General features: G+C 47.7%; 1 protein-coding gene across 1 annotated transcript in view; it reads right to left on the bottom strand.

Moving 5' to 3' along the window:
- Positions 1-11,932, bottom strand: part of btbd10b (BTB (POZ) domain containing 10b) — a 102,549-nt gene extending 90,617 nt beyond the window's left edge. The window contains exon 1 of the mRNA XM_086008358.1: positions 11,764-11,932. The gene's annotated coding sequence lies outside the window, so the exon portion shown is untranslated. The remainder of the gene's footprint in view (positions 1-11,763) is intronic.
- Between the last annotated feature and the right edge of the window lie 1,512 nt (positions 11,933-13,444).

The raw sequence follows: 13,444 nt of genomic DNA, 5'->3' as shown, positions 1-13,444 counted from the left end.
TCCAGTCGTGAGTGGTGGTGGACAATTAAACAGTTAACAGGAGGAGGAGGCTCCAAAAATATCCCCATCCTCAATGATGGTGGAGCCCAGCACGTGAGTGCAAAAGACAAGGCTGAAGCATTTGCAACTATCGTCAGCCAGAAGTGCCGAGTGGATGATCCATCTCGGCCTCCTCCCGAGGTCCCCAGCATCACAGATGCCAGTCTTCAGCCCATTCAATTCACTCCACGTGATGTCAAGAAACGGCTGAAGACACTGGATACTGCAAAGGCTATGGGCCCTGACAACATTCCGGCAATAGTACTGAAGACTTGTGCTCCAGAACTAGCTGCGCCCCTAGCCAAGCTGTTCCAGTACAGCTACAACACTGGCATCTACCCGGCAATGTGGAAAATTGCCCAAGTATGTCCTGTCTACAAAAAGCAGGACAAATCCAACCCGGCCAATTACCGTCCCATCAGTCTACTCTCAATCATCAGCAAAGTGATGGAGGGTGTCGTCGACAGTGCTATCAAGCGGCACTTACTCAGCAATAACCTGCTAACTGATGCCCAGTTTGGGTTCCGCCAGGGCCACTCAGCTCCTGACCTCATTACAGCCTTGGTCCAAACATGGACAAAAGAGCTGAACTCAAGAGCTGAGGTGAGAGTGACTGCCCTTGACATCAAGGCAGCATTTGATCGAGTGTGGCATCAAGGAGCCATAGCAAAACTGAAGTCAATGGGAATCAAAGGGAAAACTCTCCATTGGTTGGAATCATACCTAGCACAAAGGAAGTTGGCTGTGGTTGTTGGAGGTCATTCATCTCAATCACATGACATCACTGCAGGAGTTCCTCAGGGCAGTGTCCTAGGCCCAACCATCTTCAGCTGTTTCATCAATGGCCTTCCTCCATCATAAGGACAGAAGTGGGGATGTTCGCTGATGATTGCACACTGTTCAGCATTCGATACTCATCAGATACTGACGCAGCCCGTGTCCATATGCAGCAAGACCTGGACAACATTCAGACTTGGGCTGACAAGTGGCAAGTAACATTCGCATCACACAAGTGCCAGGCAATGACCATCTCCAACAAGCGAGACTCTAACCATCTCCACTTGACATTCAATGGCATTACCATCGCTGAATCCCCCACTATCAACATCCTGGGGGTTACCATTGATCAGAAACTGAATTGGACCCGGCTACCGACCATAGAGCACATATACCAGAAACGCTGTCTACGGAGGTCACGGTCGATCATCAAAGACCCTACCCACCCCTGCCAGTTCGCCCTCCTACCATCTGGGAGACGCTACAGATGCATTCGCACCCGTACGACCAGATTTAGGAACAGCTTCTTTCCCAGGGCTGTCATCCTACTGAACTCCACAAATAAACTCTAAAGCCTGCACATCTGCCAATGCACTTTATTATGGTTATGTTTATGTTAATGTATTACAAGCCAAATGTATGTTGAATGTTTAAATGTCTTAATCCAAATGTACACTCTCGGGAGCCGCAAGCCTATATTTCATTGTACTGCACTTGTGCACTAACAATGACAATAAAAGTTGATTTGATTTGATATAAATACTGTGGCTACAAGAGCAGGCCAGAGGCTGGGAATTCTGTGGAGAGTGTCTCACCTCCTGACTCCCCAAAGCCTTTCCACCATCTACAAGGCACAAGTCAGGAGTGTGATGGAATACTCTCCACTTGCCTGGATGAGTGCAGCTCCAACAACACTCAAGAAGCTCGACACCATTCAGGATAAAGCAGCCCGCTTGATTGGCACCCCATCCACCACCTTCAACATTCACTCCCTCCACCACCGGCGCACTGTGGCTGCAGTGTGTACCATCTACAAGATGCACTGCAGCAACTCGCCAAAGCTCCTTCAACAGCACCTTCCAAACCCGCGACCTCTACCACTTAGAAGGACAAGGGCAGCAGACGCATGGGAACATCACCACCTACAAGTTCCCCTCCAAGCCACACACCATGCTGACTTGGACCTGTATCGCTGTTCCTTCACTGTCGCTGGGCCAAAATCCTGGAACTCCCTTCCTAACAGCACTGTGGGTGTACCTACACCATATGGACTGCAGCGGTTCAAGAAGGCGGCTCACCACCATCTTCTCAAGGGCAATTAGGGATGGGCAATAAATGCAGGCCTAGCCAGCCAGCGACGCCCACATCCCATCAATGAATTTTAAAAAAATCAAGACACAGGCAGGTTGGGTAGAGTCCATCGAGACAAATTTATGGGCCTGTTGGGACAAAGTCTCTTCCCTCATTCGTTCTGGTTTTTTACAACTATTTGAGCTTCATCGACAACTTGCATTTATATAGCGCCTTTAACATAGCAAAATGTCCCAAGGTGCTTCACAAGAGTGTAATCCGACAAAAATTGACATCAAGCCAAAAAAAGGAAACATCGAGACAATTGACTAAAAGCTCGGTCAAAGAGGGAGGTTTTATGGAGCATCTTAAAGGACAAATGTAAGAAGTCACACAACACCAGGTTATAGTCCAACAGCTTTATTTGAAATCACAAGCTTTCGGCGGAGAGGTTTAGGGAGGGAATTCCAGAGCTTAGGGCCCAGGCAGCTGAAGGCACGGCCACCAATGGTGGGGCGAAGTATTGAGTAGACTAGGCCTATATTCCCTAGAGTTTAGAAGAATGAGAGGTGACCTCATTGAAACATGAAATTCTTACAGGGTTGGACAGGGTAGATGCCGAGAGGATGTTTCCCCAGGCTGGGGAGTCTAGAGCCAGGGGTCACAGACTCAGAATAAGTGGCCGGCCATTCAGGACTGAGATGAGGAGAAATTTCTTCACTCAGAGGGTGGTGAATCTTTGGAATTCTCTACCCCAGAGGGCTGTGGAGGCTCAGTCGTTGAGTATATTTAAGGCCGAGATCGATAGATTTTTGGGCACTAAGGGAATCTTGGGATAGGGCGGGAAAGTGGAGTTGAGGTCGAAGATCAGCCATGATCTTATTGAATGGCGGAGCAGGCTCGAGGGGCCGTATGGCCGACTCCTGCTCCTATTTCTTATGTTATGAAGTCAGGGATGCAGAGGAGGCCAGAACTGAAGGAACGCAGAGATCTCGGAGGATTGTCTGGCTGCAGGAGGTCACAGAGATCATGTTGTGGTTTACCCGAGCATTTCGATATTTCCCTTCTCGCAACGGCCCGCCCCCCCAAACACCATATTGTATCAATGTTTTTATATTGCTGTGGTGACAGCTCATGATGCAAGGGTCTCATGCAGTCAGCGTCATCAAAGTATTCTCTTGACGAATTCACCGAGAAAAAAGTCTTCTCGACCACCGGTTTCAGCAAATCCAGCCAGCGTTACTTTGGTGCTGTCAACTGCAGAGTGAGACAATTAAACTAGCACGGCACTAGGACAATATCAAAAACAGCTCTACACTCTTGGAAAGTAACACGTAATTGTGCTCTTCTTTTTAATATATCCGAGACAAAGTCATCTTTTCACATCAAAAGAAATGCCAGAAAGTATTAGATCATTTTCAATGGTCATGGTGACATTCAATTTCGAAACAGTGGCTCTCATAATGGACCAGAAAACCAACTGAATGATGCATTTACACTGCAGATGAAAAGATGTGCAATCCATTAACTTATCCCCAAACCAGTCACAATTTTAAGTTGTTAATACTCCCTTATTCACAAAAGCAAACTATGATATACAACGTCTTTAGCCGCTCATGGATTTGTGCTTTACATGAAAAAAAAAACATGCCTGGTTTTAGAAATCGGTCACCTTTTTATTACTGGGCCACTCCTACTTCTATGCTTCGGACACGATAGCCTAGAATATAGTCAAGTCTTATTACACGCTCATTAAATTGCAGCAATGTACTCAAGAATATTTATGGGACTGTTCTTTTTGCATGGCACTGACACAGGCAGGATCGTCAGCTCGTAACTTTTAATGTGTTCCCGACAGTTACATGGAATCGGAGTACTGCACTGCCTACATTACAACAGTGACTACACTTCAAAAGTGCTTCATTGGCTGTAAATCGCTTCGGGCGTCCTGAGGTCATGAAAGGCGCTATAGAAATGCAAGTCTTCCTTTTTACTACACATTTAAGAGAAGGAAAATCTTGAGCAAGCAGTACTTCTGGTTCAAGGTACTCTCCCTTTTCATAGGATTAACTGTTAGCAGATTTTTGTATATAAAAAAAGACATCTATTTATTTTGCAACACGCAGACCCTTCGGTGAGATCTCCTTCCTTGATAAGTAACGCTGGCGATTCCAACAAACTCACCGTACACCCCCTGCACCATCAGCACACGATGCCTGCGGCAGATACCATCTACAGGACGTAATGCAGCACCTCCTCAAGCTGGTGCAACTTCAAAATGGTTTTCGAGCAGCTCTGGTGGCTGGGAATGCAGATTTTCCAACCTGGTTTCCTCAAGGTTAAGTGGCCTTTAAAACCGTTGGAAGCTGTGCTCGCAATGTTTCCAACAGTACTTTGAACTAGAAATACTTTACCCATTAAGTGTGTACGCGTACAGCCCATTTAACAGCAATATTACCGCGGAAAGCCCACGTTTTTGTCAGTTTCACTGATTACCGGCTATGGGCAGAGGTGGGCCCCACAGCGCAGCCAGTGTCGGGAGCAGTGAATGACTGACAGCAACTTCAGGGTTTCCATGTTAGGCTGCGCGTGCGCTAAATCCTGACGTTGCGGTCAGTTTCAAAAGGGGTAATAACTGCGAACGCTGTTCGTTCGCTGTTATTACCCACCGCAGGTTCCGGCCCAATGTTTTTAAAATGAGTAATAATTTTTCAGTCAAAGTCCGAGTGCAGCAAAATAAGTTATTGTGCAGAAGAGCTGCTAACTCACATGGAGTGATTTTGGCCTCCAGACTTCAGGTACAATTATCTAGCAGAGCGCACTCAGCCAGATAACGTTTGATTTTATTAGTCTGCAGCGCAGACTTCTTAACTTTTAGGTTTCTGCAAACAGCTAGCCCTTACCAATGTATCTGGGATATCAGAACTGTCGGGACTAGAAGTAGAATGTGATATAATTCGAAGGAATAACTAGCAGCACATTTCCACATCGAAAGGAAGTAAAGGCTTCATAACATATCATGATCAAAGACCCTACCCACCCCAGCCACAGTCTGTTCGCCCTCCTGCCATCTGGGAGACGCTACAGATGCATTCGCACCCGTACGACCAGATTTAGGAACAGCTTCTTTCCCAGGGCTGTCATCCTACTGAACTCCACAAATAAACTCTAAAGCCTGCACATCTGCCAACGCACTTTATTATGGTTATGTTTATGTTAATGTATTACAAGCCAAATGTATGTTGAATGTTTAAATGTCTTAATCTAAATGTACACTCTCGGGAGCCGCAAGCCTACATTTCGTTGTACTGCACTTGTGCACTAACAATGACAATAAAGTTGATTGTGATTATGAATTTCATGGCCACTTAATTAAACTGGGAGCTTCAGTATTTGAATTGTAAAATAACTTGTGATGGTGTCAAAGACACAAATCACTCAGCTGGAAAAATTAATTTCTGAGCTCTATTTTTGTAACCAACATGGAGATCCTGTGAAGACTGTTTATTTCTCAGGGCAAGATTCTGTCAGCCGTGGCTCAGTGGGCAGCACTCTCTCTCGCCCGAGTCAGAGGGTCGTGGGTTCAAGTCCCACCCCAGAGACTTGAGCACAAAAATCTAGGCTGACACCCCAGTGTCGTGCTGAGGGAGCGCCGCACTGTCTGAGGTGCCGTCTTTCGGATGAGACGTAAAAACCGAGGCCCCGCCTGCTTTCTCAGGTGGACGTAAAAGATCCCACGGCCACTATCTTGAAGAGCAGGGGAAGATATCCCTCGTGTCCTGGGCCAATATTTATCCCTCAACCAACATCACTATAACAGATTATCTGGTCATGATCACTTTGCTGTGTGTGTGGGAGCTTGCTGTGCGCAAACTGGCTTCCATGTTTCCGACATTACAACTGTGACTGCACTTCAAAAAGTACTTCATTGGCTGTAAAGCGGTTTGGGACGTCCGGTGGGCGTGAAAGGCGCCACACAAATGCAAGTCTTTCTTTTTTCTTTCTTCAATTGCACCCTCCCCCCCACCCTTTCTGTTTCAAACACCACCCTGAGTCACTGTGAAGCTGGGCTGAAACAACGTTCCCTCCCTTGTCTCCCGGTCACTTCCCTGCGTCGGACATCAAAGTTGGTCGTGTCTCCCCCCCCTCTCACGTTAGTTTAATGTTTGTGGTAATGCGGTCACTACTTCCGGCAAACTGCACAATCAGGAAACAGTCCCAAGATCTCAGGCCAGTTCCATTTCAAAATACTAATCTTCCAATCAAGATCGTGTTGTGGGGGAGAAGATTACAGATCTCTAAAAAAGGAATGCATTTTACACTAAAATATTTGGCAAGTAATGCATTACAAGTGTCAAATTTAGACGGGGGGGAATTTGCACGGTTATTGTTTGCGTTCACGGCCTTGGCTTCTTGGTCGATCCTACGATGAATTTCCACTTCGTCACAAACACTGCCGACTGCCACCTGCTCCCCCTCGGCCCACCTGCTGCTGAAAGCCTCATTCTGCGCCCCTCCTTACCGCCAGACTCAATCACTCCAATGCTCAGCCTTCCACCCTCCATAAACTCCAGCTCGTCCAAAACTTTGCCGTTCACGTCTAATCCGCCAACCAGCCCAGAATGCCTCTCAAGTTTAAAATTCTTGTCCTGGTCTTTAAATCCCTCCTTTGCCTCATCCCGCCTTAACCTCCTCCAGCACCTAAAACCTCTCGTCAATCCCCCCCGCCATCAGCAGCCAGGCCTTCAGCTGCCTAACGTCTACTCTTGCCTTCTCCACCTCCCCTTGAACATCCTCCTTAGAAACCACCTCTGCAGTCAAGCTGTTGTGCGTTATCTACTTGCTCCTTCTTTGACTTGGCACCAGGTTCCCTCATGTCTCTCAAAACACTGAGGTGTTTTTCTACATTAAAGGTAATGTGTATATTCAAGTAGTCGCTGTTTGTATGCGGGCAAACTTCACTACATTTCATTTGACATATTATAACAGAGGGACAACAACATTAACCACATTTTGAGTCTAATCATTCTGAAGTTAAAAATTACACACCGCATGCTTTAGAGTCTCAGCCCTGGCTCGGTGGGTAGCACCCTCGCCTCGGAGTCAGAAGGTTGTGGGTTCAAATCCCACTCCGGAGACTTGAACACAAAAAGCTAGGCCGACACTCCAGTGCAGTACTGAGGGAGTGCTGCACTGTCAAAGGAGCCGTCTTTCGGATGAGACGTTAAACCGAGGCCTTGCCTACTCTCTCAGGTGGACGTAAAAGATGCCATGGCACTGTTCTGATACACTAGTGATTTATTAGTGACTATCTTATATTGACGGCCCCTAGTTCTGGTCTCCCCCACAAGTGGAAACATCTTCTCTACCTCTACCCTATCTAACCCCTTCATAATCTTAAAGACCTCTATCAGGTCACCCCCTCAGCCTTCTCTTTTCTCGAGAAAAAAATAGCCCCAGCCTGTTCAATCTTTCCTGATAGGTATAACCTCACAGTTCTAATATCATTCTAGTAAATCTTTTTTGCACCTTTTCCAGTTCCTCTATGTGCTTTTGATAATATGGAGACCAGAACAGTGGCCAGTTCTCCAAGTGTGGTCTAACCAAGGTTCGATACAAGTTTACCATAATGTCTCTCTCTCTCTCTTGCTCACAGCTATCTCGGAGGGCTGTTTCTGATGCTCAACAGAGTCTGGCTACTGCCTAAAGTTTGCCCTTCACAGCTAGTAACGCATCACACAACTGTTGAAAGAAAATGTTAAGTATGCTACTGGGACTGAAAGGAGAAGGCCATATATTATAGTACTTCAGATCCAAATGAAGTTTCTTCCCTCCCCAAAACCTTTTTCTCAGTTACTTAAATTATAATGTTTTTCCCCTACCTCAAAACAAATTTGCAGTGTTTGATGAGGAAAATGCTTCCGTGTTTACTCTTCCCTTCTCCCAAACATTACAGCGTTATAATATACATGGAGATATTCTTTGCTCCTTACCTCTTGCAATGGATTTGCAATCTTCCTGCCGCTGTCAGTGATGTGCCACTGCACTAGGCAAGTTTTGCCAGATTGTTCAGTCTCCGACGAGACCAGCACCTTCAACAGGTGGTAAACGGCCATGGTTCAAGCAGACCGAGCCCAGTCAAAATGGACTACAATCTGCGGTGGGTAATAACGGTGAACTGACAGCATTCGCGGTTATTGCCCCTTTGAAACTCCAAGTCACACACCATCCTCACTTGGAAGTATATCGGCCGTTCCTTCATCATCGCTGGGTCAAAATCCTGGAACTCCCTCCCTAACAGCACTGTGGGAGCACCTTCACCACACGGACTGCAGCGGTTCAAGAAGGCGGCTCACCACCACCTTCGAGGGCAACTAGGGATGGCCAATAAATGCTGGCCTTGCCAGCGACGCCCACATCCCATGAATGAATGCAAAAAGAACTGCCTGCATCTTCAGGATTTAGCGCATGCGCATCTAAACATGGAAATCCTGAAGTTGCAGTCAGTCGTTCACTGCTCCGACACAGGCTGCGGTGGGGCCCCCCCTCCACCCATAGCCGGCAATCAGTCTAATCAGTGAAACTGATGAAAACCTGGGCTTCTCCGCAGTAATATCGCTGTTAAATAGCCCACTGAATGTTAGACCTTGTTGGATTCGGTGTAACTGGGGTTTTAACAGCGTATGGACTGCTAAACAAACGTTACGGCCCTGAAAAACTCATTTTAATATTGTGGAGTGTCAAATTTCTCCCATTATGAGAAAAATTACAATTTTGAAGAAACTTTGTTCATGATATTTCAGGTTGTACCTTATACCCGTGAGAGCCCCAATCTTTGTGTTGCTCTAACATTTTTTTTAAAAAATCGAGATAAAAGCAGGTTCTCATTTCCTGCTCCCCCGTCTTGTGAGAATTCTGCAATGTGATTGTTGTCTGCTTAGACAGCTTGTTAACGTCACGGCAGATCGCGCGCTAGGGGATTTCCACTGCAATGTACTGAAATCACTTGGGCGTCGGAAACGGCAAACTTCTCTCCACAGAATGCCTTTGCTTCGCCGCTGACCACAAATTCCAGCCACTGTCCGAGTTCAGTATCCAACCACGTAAGTACCAGCCTTTGATACAAACGTTAGTCCCTCTTGCTGCAAAAAAAAAACCTTTTCCCAAACAAAACCTCAGTCAAAAATACACATTTACCCCCCCCCCACCCCCACTGTGAATGACTCAATTATTTGTAGATTTTCTACGTGGCTGCTGTGCTTTATCTTGTGAAATGTACTTCCAAAGCACAGCCAACAACTCCTATTTCTCCCACGCACAGAATTTTTCAACGCAAGCTGGAACTCTGTACAATAACTTCAAATAATTAAACCTTGAATTGTCAGGTGCGATGGGGTTTTCCCACCAATTCTGCCTGGCTGTTACTGTGCACTCTGGGAACTGTAGCTCCACAGGGAAGGAAGGGGTGGGGTGGAGAGAGGCAGAATCCACTCCCATGATAAATCTGTCTGTCACAGGTGCACACAGACACTAACTCTCCACCACAGTTGAAGAATCAAAGCTCTGGAAAGAGAGTTGGACTCGAGCCCTAGAACAAGATGGGAGGGCTGGCCAATTCAGGGAAACTTTCTGGGAAGCATGTGTAATGTGCAATGACTACCTTCATAGGTGTGTTTAGCATCGAGTCATAGAAATTTACAGCACAGGAGGCCGCCATTCGGCCCATCGTGTCTGTACTGGCCAAAAAAGAGAGAGCTATCCAGCCTAATCCCACTCTCCAGCTCCTGGCCTTGCAGGTTACTGCACTTCAAGTGCGTATCCAAGTACTTTTTAAATGCGATGAGTGTTTCTGCCTCTACCACCCTTTCAGGCAGAGAGTTCCACCCCCTGGTTATTGACCTCTCTGCTAAGGCAAATAGGTCCTTCTTATCCACTATCTGGGTCCCTCAGAATTTTATACACCTCAATTAAATCTCTCCTCAGCCTCCTGTTCCAAAGGAAACAACCCCGGCCTATCCAATCTCTCCTCAGTTAAAATTCTCCAGTCCTAGCAACATTCTCATAAATCTCCTCTGTCCCCTCTCTAGTGCAATCACAAAGTACTTAATTGGCTGTAAAGCATGTTACCCAAATTGTGTAATGTTTAATAAGTTTACAAGTTTAATTTTATACATATATACTGAAGTGTGCAATGACAAGGTGGTCTTTCAAAGATGTTGAAGAAAATGTACTTGATTGTTACTTTCTGGTTCAGGAATGGAAAGTTGGAAAATATTCAGAAGCTTTCCTTAATTGTCCACTACCTGTTTAAAGGCCATGATGGATTCTTCCCCTGCTGTTTGAGAGTGCTGTGTTCCATGTCCTAACAAACCAGTGTCCATAAAAACACCTCAATCTCTGCCGTTATTCTGTTGACCATGTTGAATTGATGCCCTCTGGTTCACTGATCAGTTTCGCTATGACACATTCCAATATCCTGTGAACATAGGAACAGGAGGAGGCCGTTCAGCCCACTCGAGCCTGTTCCGCCATTCAATGAGATCATGGCGGATCTGCGACCTAACTCCATATCCCTTAATACTTTTGGTTAACAAGAAACTATCAATCTCTGATTTAAAATTAACAATTGATCTAGCATCAATTGTTGTTTGCGGAAGAGTGTTCCGAACTTCCAAATTGTCAGAGGCCCCGTCTGCTCTCTCTGGTGGACGTAAAAGATCCCATGGCACTATTTCGAAGAGGAGCAAGGGAGATATCCCCGGTGTCCTGGGGCCAATATTTATCCCTCAACCAACATAACAAAAACAGATTATCTGGTCATTTTCACATTGCTGTTTGTGGGAGCTTGCAAATTGTCTGCTGCGTTTCCTACATCACAAGTGACTACACTTCAAAAAGTACTTCATTGGCTGTAAAGGGCTTTGAGACATCTGGTGGTTGTGAAAGGTGCTTTCTTTCTAATGTCACAACCAGTGGAAATAGTTTTGTTCTATCTGTTCCCCTTAATATCCTGAAAACTTCAATCAAATCACCACTTAACCTTATAAATTCTAGGGAATACAACCCTAATTTGTGCAATACAATAGCAAAATACTGCAGATACTGGAAATCTGGCACCGTTTCACTCTCCACGGATGCTGCCTGGCCTGCTGAGTGTTTACAGCATTTCCTGTTATTGTTAATTTGTGTAATCGCTCCTCGTAATTTAACCCTTGGGAGGACAGACAATATCAGTGCCCCCTGTGGATAAAATACTCTTCCAGACAAACAAGATTCAACAGTAACTTTCAAAAGGGAATTAGATACAAACATGAAAAGGAAAACGGCTGTGGGGGAAAAGAGCGAGGTCAGCTCCCTCAGAGAGCCGGAGACCCGGGGCCCGGAGACCCGGGAACCAGAGAGCCGGGGACCAGAGAGCCGGGGACCCGGGAACCAGAGAGCCGGAGACCCGGGGACCAGAGAGCCGGAGCCTGGAGAGTCGGACACCCGGGGCCCGGAGACCCGTGGCCCGGAGAGCCGGAGCCCGGACAGTCGGAGAGCCGGGGCCGGGACAGCCGGACTCCCCAACCCCAGGGAACAGGCCGGGCCTCCAGCCCGCCTCCCCTCACAGTGCGATCAGCGGCTGCCCCCTGAAGGCGGAGAAGCGGGCCCACCTACCTGCCGAGGGCGGGTGTCTCCAAGTGAGCGCCGGTCCAGTGTTCGGGGGTCCGCGATTTTTCGCTACTCAGACTCTGGGCGGCGGCTTGAAATCCGCACAGGCCCCAAGCACCAAACCTCTCTCTCCCTCCGCCGCGCCGCGCCTGCGCACTCTCCCCTCCCTCCGCCGCGCCTGCGCACTCTCCCCTCTCTCCGCCGCGCCTGCGCACTCTCCCCTCCCTCCGCCGCGCCTGCGCACTCTCCCCTCCCTCCGCCGCGCCTGCGCACTCTCCCCTCCCGCTCACTCCCTCCGCGCCTGCGCACTCTGCCTCCCTGACCCGCGTGCTCCGGGTCTCCCGGGAGCTGCAGCTTCAGGGCAGGGCTGGCAGCCTGGGGGAGAGAGCATGGTCGGCACAGTGCCGGGAAACAGACACAGAAGGACAAAATAACCCGCTCTCAGGGGCAGTACTGAGGGAGCGCCGCACTGTCGGAGGGGCAGTACTGAGGGAGCACCGCACTGTCGGAGGGCAGTACTGAGGGAGCGCGGTACTGAGGCAGCGTTGCACTGTCGGAGGAGCAGTACTGAGGGAATGAAACATAGAAACATAGAAGATAGGAGCAGGAGTAGGCCATTCGGCCCTTCGAGCCTGCTCCGCCGTTCAATGCGATCATGGCTGATCATCCAAACTCAGTACCCTGTCTCTGCTTTCTCCCCATGCCCCTTGATCCCTTTAGCCTTAAGAAATATATCCAACTCCTTCTTGAATATATTTAATGAACTGGCCTCCACTGCCTTCTGTGGTAGGGAATTCCACAGGTTCACCACTCTCTGGGTGAAGAAATTCCTCCTCATTTCAGTCCTAAATGGCTTACCCCTTATCCTTAGACTGTGACCCCTGGTTCTGGACTCCCCCGCCATCGGGAACATCCTCCCTGCAACTAGTCTGTCCAGTCCTGCCAGAATTTTATAAGTTTCAATGAGATCCCCTCTCATTCTTCTAAACTCCAGCGAGTATAAGCCCAATCGACCCAATCTCTCCTCATGCGTCATTCCTGCCATCCCAGGTATCAGCCTGGTGACTCTTCGCTAAACTCCTTCCATGGCAAGAATATCCTTCCTCAGATAAGGTGACCAAAACTGCACACAATACTCAAGATGTGGTCTCACCAAGGCCCTGTACAACTGCAGCAAGACATCCTTGTTCCTGTACTCAAACCCTCTCGCTACGAAGGCCAACATACCATTTGCCTTCTTAACCGCCTGCTGCACCTGCATGCTTACCTTCAGCGACTGGTGCACAAGGACACCCAGGTCTCGTTGCACTTCCCCTTCTCCCAATCTATTGCCATTCAGATAATAACCTGCCTTCCTGTTTTTGCCACCACAGTGGATAACCTCACATTTATCCATGTTATATTGCATCTGCCATGCTTCTGCCCAATCACCCAACCTGTCCAAATCATCCTGTAGTTTCTCGGCCTCCTCCTCACAGCACACACGCCCACCCAGCTTTGTGCCATCTGCAAATTTGGAGATATTACATCTAGTTCCCTTCTCTAGATCATTAGTATATATTGTGAATAGCTGGGGTCCAAGGACCGATCCCTGCGGTACCCCACTAGTCACTGCTTGCCACTCGGAAAAAGACTCGTTTATTCCAACTCTTTGCTTTCTATCTGCCAACCAGTTCTCTATCCAAGT

This window comes from Somniosus microcephalus, chromosome 15 (genome assembly GCF_052327205.1).
Source record: "Somniosus microcephalus isolate GS21.2 chromosome 15, FLI_Smic_1.0, whole genome shotgun sequence".
NCBI classification, from domain to species: domain Eukaryota; kingdom Metazoa; phylum Chordata; class Chondrichthyes; order Squaliformes; family Somniosidae; genus Somniosus; species Somniosus microcephalus.
The sequence above is the reverse complement of the archived record's forward strand: the minus strand, read 5'-3'. Positions and strand labels throughout refer to the sequence as shown.